We start from the raw sequence: 21,114 nt of genomic DNA, 5'->3' as shown, positions 1-21,114 counted from the left end.
CTTGGTGGTCTGGAAGCACATCGTAGGAAGGAATACCCTGTAGCTACAACTTAGAGTTGCTCCTCATGCTGGTGTTGACAAAACCAAAGGGAGCTTTCCCCAATGTTCCTGAGATTTCCACGAGTTGATCAGAACATGCAGAACCCTTTGCGCAAAAATATCTTTTACTTTATAAACAAATGTCTGCGGTGTATAAGCTATCATAAAGAATAATTTTTAAAGGCTCAGTCAAATATAAATTTATTACATGGTTTAAAAATGCTAAAAATAACTTTTTAAAAAGAATGGTATGTTTGATTTATGCAGTGACATTTGATTAATGCAGTAACATGTTTTGATCCTTACTAGCATCTAAAGGGTATCAATCATTTTTTCACCTTTCCAACTCAGTATAGAAAATACAGTTTACAGCAGTGAGAGTCAGTACAGCAAATTAAGAGACAAGACAGTTAACAGCATCTAAATCTGCTTTCACCTCTTTGGCAGAGCTGCAGCAAGTAATTCCACTGGGTTTAATTCAGGTTTTCTGTCAGTGATACTTGAGCACTTTTGTGAAAGACTTCAAAATCTGTAGTGGAAAATTACAATATAAAGGTTAATTGTTCGGTTTGTGTCTCTTACTGGAAAAGCCCTTCTGCTAAAGGAATTGCTTTTTCTGAAAAAGTGCCTTCACCCTTTTTTCTTCCTTCAGCTTTTCAAGTATTTCTAAATTTCATTTTTGGTTTTTGTTCCTAAAAAAGCAGCTTAAATATTTTTCTATAATTACATTTATGGATGATCTTAATTGGTGCGATCAAGAAGCTCAGTGCAAACTGTTTGTCATGTTCAAAGGCTACAGCTAGACCCTGCATTAAACAGTTTCCCTGAAATCTAGTCACCTCAGGCAATGGCTATTTTGAATTGTATAAACTAAATAGTGCCAGACCACCAGTCAGATGAGAAATATGCAAAGAAAAAAACTGAAGATATTTTAAGGAGCTGTAGTATGGGGACATGGTAAATTTGGCTTTAGGACTTCCAGTATCAGATCAGAAAAGTTTGCAATCACATGCTGTGAAATATGTTGGTAAAAAAAAAAAAAAAATCATTATTTTAGCTGAATTCTGTTTGAAAAAATGTTAACTTTGTGCCGGTGGGTCTTGGGCTTGTTCTGATAATGTCAGGACAGCAGAGAAGGGTAGGTAGGCAGTGCCACCTCTGTCTTTGGGTGTTGCTTACAGGAGGAGTTCAAGGTTTAAAAAACAACAACAAACAAAACCTGCCTCTGGTCCAGGTAAGGAAGCCTGTTTGAGAGCTCTTTTCTATTTGTATGATTGTTTGATTGATTTATTTTGTGGGGTGGTCCAGTTTTCTGGGCATGTTGCCAGGGGTTCTGTGCTTTGCCAAGTGGCGGCCTTGTGTTCTCAGGCTGGAAACAACCTGGTTCCACCCCGTCCTGAATGGGGTATGCTGACACACCCCCATGTACCATCAAGTACACTTTATTTCAGACAGACTTTTGGTGAAGAGAATTTAGGCTAAATGTGCACTTCTCCCATGAACTGACCTCAGCGTACCAGCAGCTATAAAAATGAGCTGTAGCTTGACATAGCAGTGTTGTGTCCTTTGGAGAGATTCTTTGAGGGCAACGGAGCATTGGAACAAGCTGCCCAGAGAGGTTGTGGAGTCTCCTTCTCTGAAGACATTCAAAACCCACCTGGACACATTCCTGTGTGATCTGCTCTGGTGAACCTGCTCTAGCAGGTGGGTTGGACTAGATGATATCCAGAAGTCCCTTCCAACCCCAACCATTCTGTGATTCTGTGAGATCCCAGGAGCAGAGATACTCTCACAGACGTACAAAGGTTCTTTCCACGGTCAGGCTCACAGGTTCTCCTCAGACAGCATTTGCCGTTGCTGTACTGTTGCCTAACTTTGACTCGAATGACAAAGGACTTCAACCAATTAGAAATTAGGTGAATCACTGGCACGTTCTCCAGCAGGGCAGAGATTTTACCGGCAGACCACTGCCCTCCACTGACGCTGCCCCCTTGCCTTCTCCATCCATCACCTGTCCATCCATTTCACAGTATCACACAGAATCACAGAACATTAGGAATTGAAAGGGACCTCGAAAGATCATCTAGTCCAATCCCTCTGCCAGAGCAGGAACACCCAGACAAGGTTACACAGGAAGGCATCCAGACGGGTTTTGAATGTCTCCAGGAAAGGGGACTCCACAACCTCCCTGGGCAGCCTGCTCCAGTGTTCTGTCACTCTCACTGAGAAGTTTCTTCTCATATTTAAGTGAAACCTCCTGTGTTCCAGTTTGTACACACTGCCCCTTGTCTTATCATTGGTTGTCACTGAGAAGAGCCTGGCTTCATCCTCGTGACACTCACCCTTTACGTATTTATAAACATTAATGAGGTCAGCCCTCAGTCTCCTCTCCTCTGAGCTAAAGAGCCCCAGCTCCCTCAGCCTTTCCTCATAAGGGAGATGCTCCACTCCCTTGATCATCTTCGTTGCCCTGCACTGGACTCTCTCCAGCAGTTCCCTATCCTTCTTGAACTGAGGGGCCCAGAACTGGACACAATATTCCAGATGCGGTCTAACCAGGGCAGCGTAGAGAGGAAGGAAGACCTCTCTCGACCTTTCACAGCTTATCACTCGGAGATACCCACTCAGGAGTCCCACACACAGATATTCACTATCCCCAGGGCTGGCCCACAAAGGGAAGGAATAAAGCAGTGATGCAAGGATCTGAACAGAAAGAAAAAGCATTACTTATCTGTGTAGCAGAGAAAATAAGAGCTGCTTACATTTTACAACACTGCCTCAGGACAAAGATGTATAATTCAGGGGGAAGATGCTGAATTTGCAGTGGTGAAAGCCAGGGAGCAGAGAAAGGGGACACAGGAGGAGTCATCCAAGCAAACGTGCTGTTCCCCGGAGCCCCCGACAGCTCCGCGGAGCAGTCAGCGCCGCTTGCAGCCTCTCCCCCGCCCCGCAGCACAGGCAGGCCGGTCTCCAGGCACCTCGAAGCGGCCGGCGGCGGGACAGCCCCGGCACCCTCTGCTCCCGGGCTCGGAGCGCTGCGGCCCATGCCGCCCCTACGTGGCCCCCACTCCGATCGGGCCGCCCGCGCAGGCGGGGAGGGGAGGCGCCGCTAGGGGGCGCTGCGGGCGCGCAGGTGCCGCCGGCGGGCCCGGCCGGCGTCAGGCGCTTCTAATGTCGCCCGGGCTGCGGCGGCACCGATCAGGGATTTGCCCTTTCCACGAAAAGGAGAGATTGACAAGCGACAGGCAGAAGGGCGGGCTCATGGGCAGCGAGGAGGAGGCCACTGTCATGTAATGCCACACAAGTGCAAAAATGCTGATGAGACGAAGAGCAGCAGAATCACAGAATAGTTTGGGTTGGAAGGGACCTTCAAAGGTTATCTAGTCCAACTCCTTCAATGAGCAGGGACATCTTCAAATAGGTCAGGTTGCTCAGAGCCCTGTCAACCCTGGCCTGGAATGTCTCCAGGGCTGGGGCATGCACCACCTCTCTGGGCAACCTGGGCCAGTGTTTCACCACCCTCAGTGTAAAGAATTTTCTCCTCATGTCTGGCCTCAATCTCCCCTCCTTTAGTTCAAAACCATTACCCCTTGTCCTGTCATAACAGGCCCTGCTATAAAGTCTGTCCCCATCTTTCTTACAGGCCCCTTTTAAGTACTGAAAAGCCACAATAAGGTCTCCCCGGAGCCTTCTCCAGGCTGATATGGATATGAAATATGGATATCGACCATTTCAGAAGAATGCAGCTCTAAAATTAGAGGAACAAAGTTATTTTAATGATGTATTAGTTGCTGTATATAGGGGTGGTAGAAATGTCTCTCAGCAGAGTTATCTTAAACATGTAAAACCTTACATATTACTGAGGATAAATGCAAGACTGTTTCTTTTACTGGACTTTTGAAAATGCCAGACTAAATGACTTGATGGAGTTTCCCCCATTCAGGGGGGAGAATTAATTTCGTCCTTCTGGCACTTCTTGGAAAGGAGGTGCAGCAAGAAAGGGTTTAGCAAGTACACGAGTTGTGCAATGAGCTCTCAGCGCTGGTTATAATACCTGCTGTTAATTCAGAGCTCTTGCTTGGTTTGCTACAGGGGCTCAATTCTAACATCTTGGAAACAAAATCTGGCAAGAACAGGAATTGATGCTTTTTCCACAGGTTTCCTCAACTGTGAGCACCCCTCTCTCCTCCCTCATATTTTGCTGTTGGACTGCTTTCCCACAACGCTTGCCTGTGTCCCTGTGAGTTTAGGTGTATGCCAGCTACCTGTATCTTAACACCTCACCACTGCGTTATTTTTTAGTGTTAGCTACAGCACCACAGCCTATGATACTGGGAAGTTAAAAATACCTAAAAATGGCCATGTCCATTCTTTTTACTGAGGCAGTACTGATGATAGAAAAAGGGACCCCTGGAGGGCACCTGCTCCAGCACCCTGCTCCAAACGAGGCTGAGTTCGCACATGCTGCTCAGGGTCTTTTCCAGTCAAGTTGTAAATATGCCAAGGATGGAGATTCCTCAGTCCCTCTGGGCAACCAGTCTTGAAAGGCTCTTTTTTGTTCCTAATGTCATGGTGGAATTTCCCTTCTTGTCCCCCAATAGGCAAGTGTCAACTGGTGTTTACAGGAGAAGGCAGTATACTTGACGGCGATGCGATGAAGACCAAACTTCTTTGCAGGGAGGAGGCATTTACATTCTTTGGCGTGCTCTTGGTCTAACTGGTTGCTCAGCAACTCGTCTCCAGTGAAACCAGATAAGATTTGAGCAGCAACATTGTTCTCCCAGTCAGTGGGTAGTTAAATGACCAGGTAGTTGACCAAAGTGATGAAGTAGAAGGAGACTATTTTGACCAGTACTTTAATGATCATTGTGTTTACTTATCTCCATTTCATGCTGATCTTCTCATGCCAATTTTAGTAATTTCTGCTTCCTTCTCTAGTAGCATCTCTTGAAGGATTTTATAAACCACTCCTAATATCTGTCTCCTTTCAACTCCGATTTGCTGATAGCACTGGACTCCTTCCTCAACTCTTCCATTCACAAGTGATACACTTTTCCTCCTAACCTCAACTACATCTGGAAGTGAAAAGCTCAAAGCCTTGTGATTTTCAAGTTTCCTTTTGCACAGTGTTCAAGTTCCTGATGCTGATGATCACAGCACATGTAGAGAGGACCCAAGCACCAAGAGTCAAGATGTCTCACAACACTGAAAATTCCCACTCCAGCTGGAGCCACAATCTGTAAGACACAACACAGCACATTTAGTACTTTAGGAAAAGTGTTACTGTCACACAGTCCCTTGAAGAGGTTCCTGCTGAGCCAGACAGCAGTATGCCTTATCTTAATTTTGGTGTGCAAAAACCCAAGAGGAATCTTCTGAGTTTCAATTACAAAATGTTACATAAAACTGAATTTACCTATAAGGAAAAGCTTTTCTCAAGGGCTAAGAGAAGAAAGAGAGAGAGAGAGAGAAAGAGAGAGAGAGAGAAAAAGAGAGAGAGAGAAAAAGAGAGAGAAAGAGAGAGAGAGGAGAGAGAAAAAGAGAGAGAGAAGAGAGAGAGGAGAGAGAGAGAGAGAAGAGAGAAAGAGAGAGAGAAGAGAGAAAGAGAGAGAGAAGAGAGAAAGAGAGAGAGAAGAGAGAGAGAAAGCGCTCTGGGATTTTCTTGCTCTCTTTCCCTGACTGGGCAGCAGCTGGGTTTGGAACTGTTTCTAACCAGCAGTGCAACCAGGCAGGTTTCCTGCCCTCCCGACAGCAATCACAATCCTTCCTGTTTAACTGGCAGGATATACTGAGAAACTTGTTAAAAAACTTAAAAAAAATCAAACCAAACAACAAAACCCAAAACAATATGTAAATAAAACATGACCTGCAGTCATGAGGATCTAACACTGTCCAAGCTGGAACTGGGGCCTATCTATTGGATCTTTTGGGTTCCAAGGCGAAGCGATGCAGGGGGTTAGTGCAGGAGCAGCCCTCCCTGCTGACCAACCCAAGGCCAAATCCCAGTCGACTGATTGCTTTCAAAATGCAAGTAGAGACCCTCCATGGATTCCTTTTCATTGATGCCACCAGAAGACCCACAAGAATGCAGAACCTGTACAGCAACTTGTTAGCAAACATAATTCACTGTGCATTTGGTAGTACCATGTGCTTGAGAGATGGTAATATAGTGAATTACAGCAAATGATAGTAATCTTATCAAAACAATGCCTGACACCCAGATGAATGCAACTCAGTATTAAAACCAGTAGCTTTATGAGACAATAACCTAAATTAATCTCCCAGGAAAGTTACACACAGAGAAAGAAAACGACAGACAAAAGTATTTGTAATTAATACATTATAATTCATTTATAGATTTATTTTTACAAGGAGGTTTGTAGGCACACAGACAATGCAGCATTTCACTTGCCTTTTTTTTTTTTTTTGCTTTGAGAAACAAGAGAAACAGTTGGGAGATGAGTAGCTAAAATAATCTGTGTCTGCACACCTGCAGAGTGCAGGTTAAGACAGCTCAATGCAAAGACATTAGAAGCTGCCCAAGAGAGGTGTGGCAGCTCTAAGACATGTTTCTGAAACTCTGTGGGAATCCTTTGCTGTGGAAAAGCCAGCTGGCAGGTCTCACCCCATGGCACACACCTACCTTTCTTTCTATGCTTCGAGAGAATGAGCCAAGCCATCTCTGCATTCACATAAATCCATAAATTCTTCTTCTGAAGATAGGGAATGTATAAATATGGGAGTAGGCAGCTCTGTAGACTCAGAGATTTGCCTACTGAAGGCTGAGAGGGAGATACGCTGTTGACAGCACTTGGGCCTGTTAAGATACAGTGAATGCTGGACTAACTTCATTTAGCAGCTAAGCTTTTCATTAGGATAAAGTCTGGCCTACCATGATGTGTGTGGACCTGGTTGGAAAACTGGGAGGGCAGTGACTGTTAGTTCTGGCAGCTACAGAAGCCTAGGGAATTTACTGTAAGCTGCTTTAAGTAGGAATTTTGTCTGTGTAAAGGGAACAGTGACAAACCCAAGAAGGGCTGGGGCTTGTGCAATCTTATCCACCTCACCTCAAAAGTATTTTCCATCTGTAAAAACCACAAAAAACACATCTATGACATTCTGGGAAAAACAAAAGAGTCACAAACCAAGATGAAGGTTTGATACTCTAGACAGATAAACCTTCATAGATTCTAGGTAGTGAAAAATGTAAAGAAATTTTTAAAACACTAAAAATGCCTTGCACTACAAACATTATGCTAAGGCCATGGGTACTGTAATTGTGAGATGCCTGTTTTTCACCTTTAAAATGCCAAATTTCCATGGCTTGGCTCCAGTTTGCATTCAGGGCCATTTTCTCTGCTATTGTTAACATTCTTCTTAGTTCATGAGCAGCAACTCTTATGAAGAGCAAATAACTATTAAATAAAAGGTAGCAAAAATCAAGCAGCAAGTGAACTCTCTGCCATTCCCCAGCTGGGTTCAAAACAAATATCCCAACATCAATCAGCACTGACATACTGACTTTGACAAAATTCACTGTTCCTACTGATAACAGCTACAGGAAACATTGCAAATTTGGAATTTAAAAAACCTTTATCATTGACCTTGACTCATCGAACCATGTCAGTGCCATGACAAAACCCACCTTTGTAAGCTCTAACTTTAATTGCTTATATGAAACTGCCACTTGTCCTTTTTCTGTGTATGCCTACTAAGCCAGGAGACTTCTAATGCCTGCAAGTGGTTCTGTTGCACATGTCAAATGGGGAACAGCGGAGGGAATTTTTTTACATCCCTGTAGTAAGTGATTGGGACCGCATTCACCCAGTATTGGTGGTGCATAGGTGTGCAGTCTAATCTAGGTCTTTATGTTCTTTCAAAAGTCATGGAGGAGAATGAGGGGAGAGGGTTGCCTTTTGATGGTGTTTATTTAGGAATGAGACGAAACAGCCTGCCAGAGCTGCCAAGTTATTTTCACTGTCTATAAAAAAAGACAGATTAGAGCTCAAGTTTTAGACAGCTTAAAGTTAGGCCAGACTACCTCCTCTGCAAGTAAGCCCTATTTAAAAGGGTTATTTCACTATAAGCTATAAAATAGTTTTATTAGATTACATGCTTGGCAATAGAGACATGTCATTTAGGGGTAATGGATCTAGGTTTCAGTGTTGTCTCTGAGGAGGCAACCCAGGGGATGGTGAAAGAGCTGGAGTACAGCTGAGTATTTTAGAGAATAGTCAGTACTATGCATACTTTTCCATTTTGCTGAGGTTGTTCTTCATATTGTCTTGCACTTCGAAAACATTTAAACAGAAGGTGCTATTCCTCTTCATTACACACAATTATTTAAGCAGCCATGGCAAACTTATTTTTCTAAATATAATATTTCCTGATGAACAAAAGACTAATCTATCCCTGGTGAAAAAAAAATCCTCAGATCTACAGAGCTCATGAGTGTCCTACCCATGCTTTCAAAGATACACGGAAATTCTTTATAATCTAGTTAAAGTGAAAAAATCCAACTACAATCAGAAAATTCTCTTTGAATCATTTAAAGCAATCAATTGCCATGCTTTTAATCTTCCCTTTAAAAATGATGGAGTATTGACAACATTTTGTTGTATAGTAAAAAATAAGAATGTATTTTCCCACTGAAAGAGGTCAAAATGCATTGTGCTAATTCCATGGTTTATTAAAAAAAAAAAGGCTCAATCATAAAACCCAAATTCACACTGTATGATTAATTTCAATCAGCCACAGTCTAATGTAATACACGGATTAGTTGCTAAAAGGGATTCCACTGAAAGATTAGTGAATTTTGAAAATAATTTATCAAATCAAGATTTATACAGATTAAAAAAAAAAACAACAACAACATTAAAACTATGTAGAGGCTCAGGTTTGACAAATCCTAGTTTACAGAGTTTTCCTTAAGACAGAACTTACTTTTTCACAGTACCTCTGACAGTACTAAAAAGGGGTAGTCCTTTTGCACTGCCTTATCTGAAACAAAATTGAATTTCACAAATTATTTAGAAAATTATACAGAGAAACGCTGCTACAGACTCTGTCATGCAGCACAGTTACATAGGTGCCAACAGTTCTCCCTGTTCAAAGACTGCTTTTGATTTAGGCAGGGTAACTTTCCCTTTTGCTGGCACAGTCTGCTGTTAAGGGCACGCTTCTTAGCAAAGGAAATGGCACCTGACTGTGTCCTGCATGATAAAGCTGTAAACAAGAGCTGACATTGCAATACCAAGTATTTTATAGAAAGTTTTAAAAAGACTGAGAATCTGGCTATAGTTTTCAGTCAGGGCAACTGAGATTCTAGCAATTAACTCCAGGACTTCTATACAATAATCTATTTCTTTTTCTGAAATTAGTATCTCAATGGCCATTCTGAAAAATCCAATCAAAATCAAGAAGGAATAGATAGTATATGTATGCCAGTGACTACGTGCTAGTGCTGAACTTCCAGGAAAGCCTGCTGATTAGCCAAGCAATTTCTACGGAGTGAATAATGGAAAGACAACACAAGTATGTTCTTACTAGTTGTAAGAAACACTTGGCCTCTTTCATCTTACTGCACACTACCGATTTTTTTGTAGGAAGTGTGCTAAGTATTAATACTGAAAACACTGATGCCAAAATATGTATTTTAAGAATGTTTCAGTACAAGAATAGAGATAAGAAAGCTTAGATATGATGACAATGGAATTACAGCAGTGTCTCAGCATCAGGAGATCTGAATTCAGTTCCTACCTCTACCTTCATTCAAAACATTTGATTTTGCCTACTTCAGCTCCCCATCTCCAGCACTGCTTCCTGTTTCATCCTATCCACTGGTTTCATACATTTAGAATAAATTTTAAGGGAATAGCTCTTAAGTATTTGGATTGTACTGAATTTACAGATGCCTCGATGTTAAATAGACCAAGTACAACTTCACAACATTACAACTAGAGACAGAATAATTCACATCACAGTAATAAGGAGATAAGATATAATGAATCATAAAAGATGACCCATGCAGAAAGATGAAAGTTACTTAGAAGGTTCGTACCAGAATTACCAATCAGGACAGTGGGATTTGCTTTAGCCCCAACAAAGGAAGTCAAAGCAAAGTTTGCAATCAGCTTTTAACAATGGCAAGACCAAGTCTGTGGAATTCAGACGCTTCATTCAGGTAAAGTTTAATATCAAAGGTGTGGTAGGTTGGATCAAATAAAACATTCATACTAACGTTTCTAGGATAGAAATTACTGGTTTTAACATGTATTAACTTCATAGTTCACAAATAACAACAAATGAAAGCAGAGAATTCCCTTGTGTGGCTATTTATTTGTTTGTTTTTTGAAACTTAATTTCTGAGATTGGATACATCAAGTTATCAGTGAATATTTAAATGTAACAGGCATGACAAATATAAATACAAGCTCCAGTTCAGAGAGTGATCTAAGATGAGCTGATGACATTCACTTTCATGAAAAAAAAAGTTGAAATCTGCTGGGAATTTTGCCCTCATGGCTAGGAAGGTAGATACCATAAATTTCTACTATTCACAGTGTTTAGAACACTATAACTAAAGGGATCTTACTCCTGTTGCTCTGAAAACCAGAGAACATAGAGACAGTGAAGACATCCCTATAGGGAGGGAGAAATGCAATCCGTTATGAAGGCTCATGACTGAAGGATATCTATCAACTTCTGTAGTTTCACTGGGGACCTGTCCATTTTTGCACAAACTGTATTATTATGTTCTGACACAGTCCTTTATAAAAGAAGATAATATATGTGATGGTATCGTGCCCTGTGCATATGAAAATGGCCAAAACCCAATCCAAGAATGACAATTTTCTTCTGTCTTGCCTAGTCAGGGATCAGAACCTGCTTGCTAAACCAGGTGTGCTTATTTAATGCTGTCTCTTTAACTCAGTACTAATTGACCTTGCTTCCCAAAGCAAGCCTCTAATTGCTGTGTGACTGCATGACTGCTGTCAGTAAATTCTAACAACTGACTCAAATTTCTCACTGCTTGAAGTTGTACTTTCTTGTTCCCTCAAACATTCTTTTGTTCTCCATACCTGTAGGTTGTCCAAATTGTGTGGTCTCTCATTTATTTCACTCCAGCAGCTGCTTTGGCATTCTGCGTCTTCTGTTTCGGATACAAGTGGCTCTGCACAATTGTGTTGTGAATATCAAGGCTTCAAACCCTGAAAGACTTTTCTGTCCCAAAACGTTCTCGTTACAGATTTTATCCTGCCATCTGATGTGCAATATGGCCCACAGATGGTACAGATGAAACCACCCTACAAGCTGTAAATGTTGATAGTCAAAGTATAAAGTTAGAAGAAAACACATAATGAATGTTTCTTCCTTTTCAAAAGAGCAAAACAAAAATAAGTCAAAATATGAATTACTGCATTAAAAGTACTAGAAAAATTCTCACTCATTCAGTAGATACCTCTAAATAAAATTAAAGAGTCTGAAATGTCAAGAGAAATCTAGACTGCAATTACAGGGATCTATTTAGATATAATTAAGTAATCTAGGTTTGAATTATCATATGCTACAGAAGGTATTCAACAGATGCCTTGATATGCTTTCAAATATCTAATGAAGTTTTAACAGTAATAACAAAGTCACTGTCTAAATCTGCCCTGGGTCACACGGCAACATTTTCTCAAGGGACTGACAGTGATATTGCTTAATTCATAATATTTTGCAGAGTATCAACAGCACAGTTGACATATACAACATACAAGTGGATGTATTAGAATGGCAGCCTGAACTCTTTTGCAGCTATCCACTTCTAAGTTGCCAGAAAAATTAAGTGTCCAGCTTAGAACAGGCAAAGTGGCAAAGCTTTAGCACTTGATCCTAAAGCCTGATCTGACTTGGTGAAGTATTTCACATTCTGCTTCAGCTAAATTTTTAGCTATCTGTTGTTAAGGGTCATATTATTAGCAACTTTGTACATACACAGGGACCAAGACAGGCTAACGGAGGTAGCATGTCTTCAGGTAATCCACTGCTGAAGCCCAGCTCTAAGCAATTCAAGTATCTGAATAGTCCTGTCAAAGCCAACTGATTTAGCTGTTCATATAAAAACTACATATGCTCAGAATCAAAGCAGTCAATGAACAAACTAGTTGCGAAGCTTTATTTGGGAGGTACCTGGGTTTTGAGAACAACTGTGACATAAGAATATATGTAAAAGAAAGTTCTGGAGCTCATGGCTACAGACATGGCTACAGGCTAACTAAGAAGTACCCAAGTACTACAAAGAAGTGCCAAAGAAGTTGGTAAGAAACCAACTTCTTTTGGTATTTCCCACCAAAGAAGTTGGTAGGAAAAAAGCATGTACCCAGAAATATAAATTCATACGGATGCATCAAAGACAGTGATGTATATACATTTTGTATATATGTGCTGCATTGTCTGAGACGGCTTGAAGATTCTTTCCTAGCAAGTTTGTTATGAAGATTGCATAGCGATATCCCCCAGCCTTTGGTCTCTAACTTATGTACACATATATATGTACCATTACTACACTTTTGCATCCCATTCAATGAAACAAAGTGCAAATCAGCATGTCATTAAAAAGCATTGCTCAAATCACAGTAAACCAAAACAGAAAGAATAGTGAAAACCTTCTTAGTGCCTATCAGAAAGAGTGGGGTTAATGCAGAAAAAGGCTAACTTCGTTGAATGTACAATGCCATCTACATTATCTATTAGACTGACCTCTGTTTCTCATTTCTGGACTGAGCAGCAGTACTGCAGTGCCACACCATCGCTGTGCCATCTTCATTTCCTCCAGAAGGTAAGGACAGTTTTTTCCTTCTCATTTTTTGATGGAAAGTCTCATTATCTGTGATAATGAGAAAACTCAGTGGGATGCTGGAACTTAGTATTTTAACTAGCAAATACAAAATAAAAGGATGCGAGAAAAGTACTGGACATCTTTCTCTCTCAACGTCACACAGCAGCAGGCTCCTGTCAAAGAAAACTAACACCACTAACACCTTTTTTTGGTCACTGTTATGTTTTTCTCAGCTGCTGAAACAAAGAGACAGAACACTGCCTAAGATTGAGCCCTTTGGTCCCAAGAGAAGAAAAAGGGTTTTGAAAAGGCTCTCAAGAAATACGGTCTTTTGAAAAACAAAAAGTGAAAAGGAGAGAAGACAGCTCATATGGTAGCTGAATCAATCAAAGGTGAAAGGAAGAAAATGCATAATCATTTTTCCCCAGTTCAATGGATATTTTCCCTCAGAGCGCCCTGCTGTATTTCTAGTCCCCATCCTGTGCTTCTGCTAAGTCTGACTTAAGTCTTTGCGGACACTAACAACCCAAACCTGCTGCTTCCCCGCACAGACTTGGGCTCCATTTACAGCTTCAAATGTTCCAGATCCTTCCATTTCCACCTCCTCCAACACAGTCGTATCCCTTCATCCCCACCTTCCTTGCCTTGAGCCCTGTTCAATTTAACTTCCGACACAAGTTCACACACAGCACCCTTCTCTAGTCCACCTCCAGTGTCCTCCTGCCACGCTAAGCTCCTTCAGCTTCTACTCTGCCGCTCCTGGGCTAACTAAACTCAAAACAAAACGAGGTGGGCCCTCTAAACTCTGACTGTAGCCCTGCCGGGCCCGCACCGCAGGGCCATCTCACAGTGCCACCTTCTGCTCCTCCGCCACCGAGCCACGCTGGATTCCTCACAGGGTTTTGACGCCTCTCAGCTCCCTTTTCGGTTCCGCTCCGCGCAGGGCCTCACCCCTTCCCTCCCCGACTGGAAGCACCCCAGCTCCCTCTCTTCTCACCGAGCCTCGGCCGCCATGTCCCGGCTCTCACCGCCCTGCCTGCATCCCTCCTCCACTAACCCGCGTCCATCCCAGCGCCCATTCCCGAACCATCACCTCAGTCCCTGGCACGGTGCGGCCGCTCCCCTTCCCAACCCCGTCGCCCTGGGGCCTGGCCAGGGACGGAGAGGCCGTTCCTCAGCCCTGCCGCCCGGTGGACACCCCCTCACCTGAGCGCTGTTCCCCCGCCGTCGCCGCCCGGTCCCCTCGCTCGCCGACCCCTCCCCGGTCCCTCTCCCTCCCCGCTGTCAGAGCAGGAGGGGCGGCACCTGCGGGTCCGCCCCATTCTCCTCCCCTCCCCTCCTCCCGCCGGAGAGAGACCGAGACCCGGAGGGAGACGGCGGCACCGGGCGGGACCGCTGAGTGCAGTTGCTCGGTGTGAGAGGAGGGAAGGGGAGGAAAATTCAGTAAATTAATTAAAAAAAAAAAAAAAGTGAGGGAGGGGTGGAAGGAGAGCGCTTCAACTTCTCCTCTCTGCCCAGCAAGGTAAGGGAAGCGGTGGGGGACGCGGGGCTTTACTTCGCCTTCTTGCCGGTTTCTGGGGAGGGCACAAAGGTAGCGGGTCGGGCTGGTGGCAGCGGGGCCCCGCTCGCTGGGTCGCGCTCGGTGTCAGTCACCCCGCGGAGCGCAGCACCAGGGGCGGTGGGGGACTGCGGCCGGTGTCACTGGCGGGCTGCCGGTGCTCTCCCCCGGGTGGGCTCCAGCCCTTTGTTACCGTCGTTTTGGACCGGGGTGGGAAATGACCCCACGCGGACGGGGCAAGGTGGGGGCGGGAGCGCCCTGGCCGGGCGGCTGCCGCAGTAAAGCTGACCCTGTGGGCAGGCGGCCCAGAGGCAGCAAAGCCCCGGGGAGCGAAGGGGAGGCGGGCGGGGTGGGCGCGGGGGGTGCAGGTGGCTCTGCTCCCCGCCCCGCGCTGCCATGAGAACGGCCACCGGCAGGGGGCTCGGCTGCCTCGCCCTCAGCGCCCGGGGAGGCTTCGCCAGAGGTGGGGAGCGCCGGCGGTGGGCGGCGTGGGGGGGGTTGTTCGGAGGGTGTTTCTGGACCTGTGCAGCTTTGGAGGTGGGGAGGCCAGGGCGCTGGATGTTGTTCCCGGAGGGCGCTCTGCCCGTGGCGGAGGGGCGGCGGTGTCCCCTGGAGACGCGGCAGCCCAACGGGCAGTAACGGTCGCGCTGAGGGCAGGCGCTGCCGTCGCGGGCCCTGTCACTGGCGGCCTTCGGGTGATTCCTTTCCCCGTGGTGACGAGCGATCGACAGGACTTGTTTGCTGTCGGGAAGTCAAGGTAGAGAGGAGAAAACCGGCTCCGATGAACCGAGCGCCGGCTCTCCGAGGCGGCTGACAGGTTTATGAAGGGCGCCCCGCGGCCCTGGGCAGCGGTGAGGGACCGCCGGGGTTCAGCCCTTCCCCCGGCTTTCCTGAAATCTCTGAAACGTGAAAACTTGTTTTAAACCATAGCATTTCGGCCAGCCCAGTGGGTGCGTCAAGGGTTGCTGTTTGTTTAGGCCCCAAGACTGCATCCATATTCTGGAACTTAAGAATTATCAATGGTCAGATGTGTTTGAAGTGCAGGAAACCTTTAAGTTACATGGTGGAAAAAATATTTCCCATGTCTGTGGCTTGTCAGTGTGAGTGCTTTAATTACCCTGAAGATGTGACCTTTTTTTTTACATGATTTCATGTGGCTTTCTTTGTATTGGTGACTCTTAGAACTTTCTCACTGAATTATATTTTAAGTAGTATTGAAATAATATTCCATATTCTGTCTACTTCATTGATGCCTTGTTACAAAGAGATTTTTAAAAGGCTGAAATAAAAGGCTAATGAAGAAGGAAGTACTGTCTTTTATTTCCCAACTTTAGGAATAACTGAAGCATATATATATATGTGTTTTGGGTTTTTTTTACAATTAATACTGTTGTTTAGAGCTGAGAGTGAAGTGAGTAGGTAGAAGCTTTCTGCACTGTTAAATACTGTAATACACACTTAAGTCTGGGGTTTGTTAAGGGGTTTGAAATATGCCCTCTGAAGAAAAACAACGGTGGGTCTTCTATTGATTGTCAAACTTAAAACATAAGCACTAGTGAGATCTAAAAAAATATATTTGGAAATATTAAACCTTATCCTCAAGAATTTGCTTGTGAGTAGGACAAAAGCACTTATGGGGCTGGTGGATTAACTTTTTAAATACCTCTTTGCAAAGGAATAAGGATTGTGTGAGGATTCTCATAGCAGTTGAGAAATGTTTGTTTATTCCTCATTTTGACACTTGTGGATTTTGTATAGATGCATACTTTTTCTCATATATTCTCAAGTATTTCCAACAAAATGCTCTAGAAAGTCAAAGAATAATGTTCAGTTTGTGCCTACCCTTTTAAAGGGTTGAGCTCTGAAGGTTAAATTATGCATCTGGTAATACAGATAACAAATACAGTATATGTTTTTGTTTGTTATTGGTAGTGTGTATGCAAAACAAATTATTGGGTAAGGTGTTTAATAGAGAAATAACTTAGTTATAAAAACCAATATGCATGTACCGGGAATTTTTATTAGTTGGGTTTGGCTGTAGATAATGTTACAAAAATAAATGGTGATGATTTTTTGCTAAGGCAGTTTTTAAGCCCAGGATGTCACACTAAAGGAAATAAGCAGTAACAGGCAACTTGATTACTGAGCTTTTACTGGGATACTTAAAATATGTGAAGTTCTTTAAGATCTCAAGAGGACATCACAGTTGAAAGGAGGGGTGATCTAACTGTGAAAGGTTTGTCTAGGATTCGAAAAAGCACATTTGGTTCAAGGTCTTCTTAAACACATAACTATTGGCATTGATATTTGGCAGTTCAACAAGTCGTGTCTAAAGTATTTTGTAGATACAAGGAAAAGGAAAGAAAACTTAGTGGTGTAATTTAGGAAACTCCAATCAGTTGCTATTGGATATAGGTAATGAAACTATATTTTAAGGGAAATCTGGAAAAGTCTGCCATGAAGCGTATCATATTATGAATGCTGGGCTGTTTATTCAGTGTAAAGCTAGATTCAGTATAATGTCAAAAATATACTCTAGGAAATCTTATTAATGGTAGCCAACAACAAAAAAAAAAAAAAAAAAGGATTGAACGCATGTCACTAATTTTCAGTGTTTCTAGGAGATTATGAGTGGGCATAGAAGTGTAAGGATTTTACTTTCAGCGGTATAATCTTTTGTAGTATCTTTCATATTAAGCATTTTAGAGTGGTTTTTAAAAGTACTTTTATGCTTTGTATCGTTCTGTACCATATGTTTTGGATTTAATTCTTTGAATGACCACTGAAGTGCAGCCAACTTGGGGTGAATGTGGCAACTGTTAACTAGCGCTTAGCAACAGTGCACAATAATCAAGACGGGAAGTGAAGAAGAATACCATGTCTAATTGAAACTACAGGGGGCATTTAGGTAGGTAAGATGTAATTAACAAAACCTGGAGCTTGGACATGATATTAAGGCATCACATCTTCAGTCTTGTAAAAAGGATTGTGAAATCGTTAGTGTAAAAAAAAGTTTCAGATTTTTGATTTTATACTTTAGATGGATAACCTCTTTGAGATGCATGTGTTTTACCTATTCTTGCATAATCATTTCTCACACATAATATAGAAGATACGTTTTACTTTGTTTCTAAAATGGAATCGTGAAAAGGAAGACAGTTGAAAAGACTGCCAAATGAAGGAGTAATAAGCCTTGACATTTTGACAGTGATGTCTTTTAGCGAATTAGTCCCGCAAACTAGAGTTCATTAGGTATAATGATTAACATATCTCTAATATTCTGGAACAGATTACAGTGGCGATCATAAAACACCACTAATTTTTTTTTTTTCAGTTGATGTGTTATTTTCTCTAAGAATCAATGACTTTCCTCAAATCCTCTCTTCTTGTGACATTCCTTAAAGTGCTGTGAAAAGCATTGCTTGTTTGCTCAAAACACTCTTGCCTAATATAGTTTCAGTTTAATTTTTAAAAAATTCCAAACCTGATCATTTTGTTTCATGATGTATTCTGTATGGAGATATATTAATGGACCAATCTTATGTCTTGTATATCCCAAACACATCTTGCTTCTAAGAACTCTGGAAATATCCTAATACAATAAGGAGAGAACTAGTAAATGAGTTTTCAGTGAGTCATTAGAGAGGCCATTGGCAACTCTGAGCATGGCTAGTATAGCCCCTGTTCATGGATTCGAACTTGCAGGTAGGCAATGAAGATGACTCAAAAATAAGGAGCCATGTTGTGAAGGTGCTTACAGTGGTGAACTATCCAGTATCATTAGGCTCTCAGTGTTTTCATAGAATAATTAATGTTTTTATAATCCAAAACAAAACTATGGAATACCTGTTGGAGGAACTTGTGGATGACAGAAATTTGGAACAGTGTTTAATCACAGTGGGAACAGCCAAATTTTGTACGCTGCTGTGGTTGGCTTAGAAGTACCAAGTAGAAGTATGGAGTTCTGCATAAAAATGATGCTGAAATGGAATTATTTTTGTTTTGAGTAACTCTTGAAGTCATGTCAGCTGATTTCTGTCATCTAACTATGTCACACAGTAGTGTCACTGCTTCTGTGAAATTCTTTTTGGACATGAGAGGCCAGAGAGAATTGTGTATCATTTAAGTGTATTTGATATAATTCTCGTTGAGTTAGCATTTTAAATTCCATGGCACTTCAGAGGTTGAATAAATAAAACCCCATATACCTGATCTGAAGATCTTACAGGAAAAATTGTCAAACACTTTGATTAATTTAACGTTTACTTTTTAAAACTGCAGTTATACTACAGCAATTAATAAAATGTTCATAAAATGTAAAAGGTGGGAAGAACTGTATGTTATGACATAAAATTACCAGAAGAGTAAGAAGGTAGGGAGCGGCCTGAGTCAATATAACAAGATCTGATAGAAACCTTCAATTAACATTTCCCATGTAAGGTTTTAGAGAGGTTATTTTGAGGTAGTTTTTCGAACTCATGGAGCTATGACCAGCAAAACAGTGTGGGCAGACTTAAGATACTGTTACTTAAGAGATTACCAGACATCTGTTGTAGTGGTTCAGTGAATAAGTCTTGAATAACTAGTTTTAGGAAATGCCGTGCAAAGATCCTCCTGTTCCCTTGCTCTGATCTCCATCATAGTCTGTAATTAGCTCTTTTCAGGAATGTTGATACGATCTGAGCCGCACACTTTGAAGTAAGTGAAAAAGTTAGTTTCTGAATGTATCTGTAGTCTTAATACTGTTTTCTTTTTTTTTCTTTTTTTTTCTTTTTTTTAAATGAAGACATTACTTTTGGTGAGATGCAGAGATAAGTCTTCCCTGGAACATACAATGTGAGGTTGTTAAGGTTAGTTAGATGGCTGACAATTTTAAACTGGTGCACTTAGGGTATCAAATGCAACTGAATGTTCTGCTAGTGCCTCTGTCTTTTTGCACTGAATTCTGCTTCATCTCCCTCCGCAGCACAAATTTATCTGTTGAATGGAGTGTACACAACCAAAATTTCAGAAAAGTCACTAGCCTTCTTTGGAAGACAGTTCGACTGCTGTTTTTCTCTGGAACCATAAAATGTTTAAATATGTATTAGTGTGCGTATGAAACATTTTCCCTCTAATGCTTTACGTATTTGAGAGATATTAGGCTTCTCCTCCCCTTGCTTTTAAAATGCTATGTCCAAGTTCAAAACTTGCTTTCTTGTAGGTTCTCAGGTCTCTAGACGTAAGGAAACCTAAGAGTCCTGTTCTGGGAGTTTGATAGTTGATTTATGCATTCATTTTTCTTCCTTTTTAATCCCAGCTGCCTTTTAAAAGATAGAGGTAGTTCATATGCAATTCTAATGCCAATGCTTTTGAGGTTATGTATGGTCCGACTTGTATTGTCCCTTCCTTGTGGTGTTATCAGTCAAGAGTAATTAGTAGAGTGTTTGGAAATTACTGTGTGCCTGATCCTCCACAGTCTTCCTAGTAAAGAGGAAATTACCACTTTTTAAAAAACTGAAATGTGGCACAGCTTCCTTGGTTTAGTGAGATCTGAGCTCTTTGGAGCTTCCTCCATCGTACCCACTTCAGAGAGCTGTTGTAATGGTCAGGAAGAGCAGTACCCAATAGCTGAGTACAGCTGCTTCCAACACCATGAGGAATCTGGGCAACTACCTCTTTATGCTGGAGTCACTGGTGAAAAACGGACATTCACAGCAGAGTTTTATCAGCCGTACTGTTGCCTACCTATGTTACTGATGTCTCAGGATAAAGAGCATATGTGGTAAAACCTTGTCTTGATGGCTGTCAATTTAGGATTTGCAGAGAGCCAAATGCTCCATTCCGTGGCCTAATCCTGGTGTCCTTCCACTGTTGGTGTAGTACTTTGTTGCTATTAGTTCTCCAGTTACTGTCTCCTTGGTGATAAGGTGCTGGTTGTGATATGGTGTTTCACAGTATATGATTGCATCTCAGTCTTGCTATTCAGGAAATCATGCCATCTACTTTTACTGCTTTTGTTCCTGCCTCACTGACCATCTCCCTGTGGTTTGCCAGGAAGCCCCCCAGATTCTGTGTTCCTTTTGAGCCTTAGGTGGCTTTATTCTCCTTTCATACTTTCAGTCCACTTTGAGAACAGCTGTTTCATAAAGGAAGCTTAATCTTGTAATTTCTTTAAAGCACTTTTAAAGAATCAAGGTCTTAGTGCAACAAGGTGATTCATTTGTGGAGACTGGAAATTAGGTCTTGATTTTTACAGCTACAATGCCCTTCACTGCATCAAGAAAAGGGAAACAGCTTCCTGCCTGTCATGTTGTAAGTGACATTTAAGAACATAGTGGTTTTCTAGTCTTGTAAAAAATGCTTTCAAAAATTTATTTGTATAGATGAAATGTTAAGACATTGTTGTTACTCTTTCTAATCTTTTAGGGGTAAAATTCTGGCTGTGAGAAGGGTAGGAAATTAGGTGGTTTAGGTGAGTGATCAGTACCAGCTCACAGAGAAGCAATTTTAAAGAACACCTAAGGGGAGGGAAAGGGCAAAGTCATCCAAGAAGACTTTAATGCCCTGGATAGAGGCACGAAAAACTGCTGGTGGGTTATTTCAAAGCCAAAGTTCAGAGTGAAAAATATGCATATCCTCACAGTCCTGATTGCAGCAGTTTCAGTAAATTTTGAAGGTTAGCTTTGCTTTTGGCAGTTTTTTTTTTGGTTGG

The 21,114-nt window shown here is 42.2% G+C and overlaps 1 protein-coding gene and 1 long non-coding RNA gene across 7 annotated transcripts in view; one reads left to right on the top strand and one right to left on the bottom strand.

The window, feature by feature from the left end:
* Positions 1 to 213: 213 nt before the first annotated feature.
* LOC136098637 (uncharacterized) lies at positions 214 to 14,662 on the bottom strand. Of its 4 annotated transcripts, none has more exons than XR_011737458.1 (5): positions 14,418 to 14,662; positions 12,784 to 12,910; positions 11,121 to 11,352; positions 8,983 to 9,039; positions 214 to 5,276 (listed from the first exon to the last, which is right to left on the bottom strand). It is a non-coding gene; the product is annotated as an uncharacterized lncRNA (long non-coding RNA). The 4 variants fall into 4 exon arrangements; XR_010650967.2 differs by lacking the exon at positions 14,418 to 14,662 and adding an exon at positions 14,069 to 14,118; XR_011737457.1 differs by lacking the exon at positions 14,418 to 14,662 and adding an exon at positions 13,956 to 14,053.
* Positions 14,191 to 21,114, top strand: part of GREB1L (GREB1 like retinoic acid receptor coactivator) — a 142,116-nt gene continuing 135,192 nt past the window's right edge. For 2 of the 3 annotated variants that reach the window (XM_071804204.1, XM_071804202.1), the window contains exon 1: positions 14,191 to 14,384. The gene's annotated coding sequence lies outside the window, so the exon portion shown is untranslated. Of the gene's footprint in view, positions 14,385 to 14,866; positions 14,884 to 21,114 lie in introns of those variants that run through there. The other variant, XM_071804203.1, reaches the window with a different exon arrangement.

Source organism: Patagioenas fasciata, chromosome 2 (assembly GCF_037038585.1).
Source record: "Patagioenas fasciata isolate bPatFas1 chromosome 2, bPatFas1.hap1, whole genome shotgun sequence".
Taxonomy (NCBI): domain Eukaryota; kingdom Metazoa; phylum Chordata; class Aves; order Columbiformes; family Columbidae; genus Patagioenas; species Patagioenas fasciata.
The sequence above is the reverse complement of the archived record's forward strand: the minus strand, read 5'-3'. Positions and strand labels throughout refer to the sequence as shown.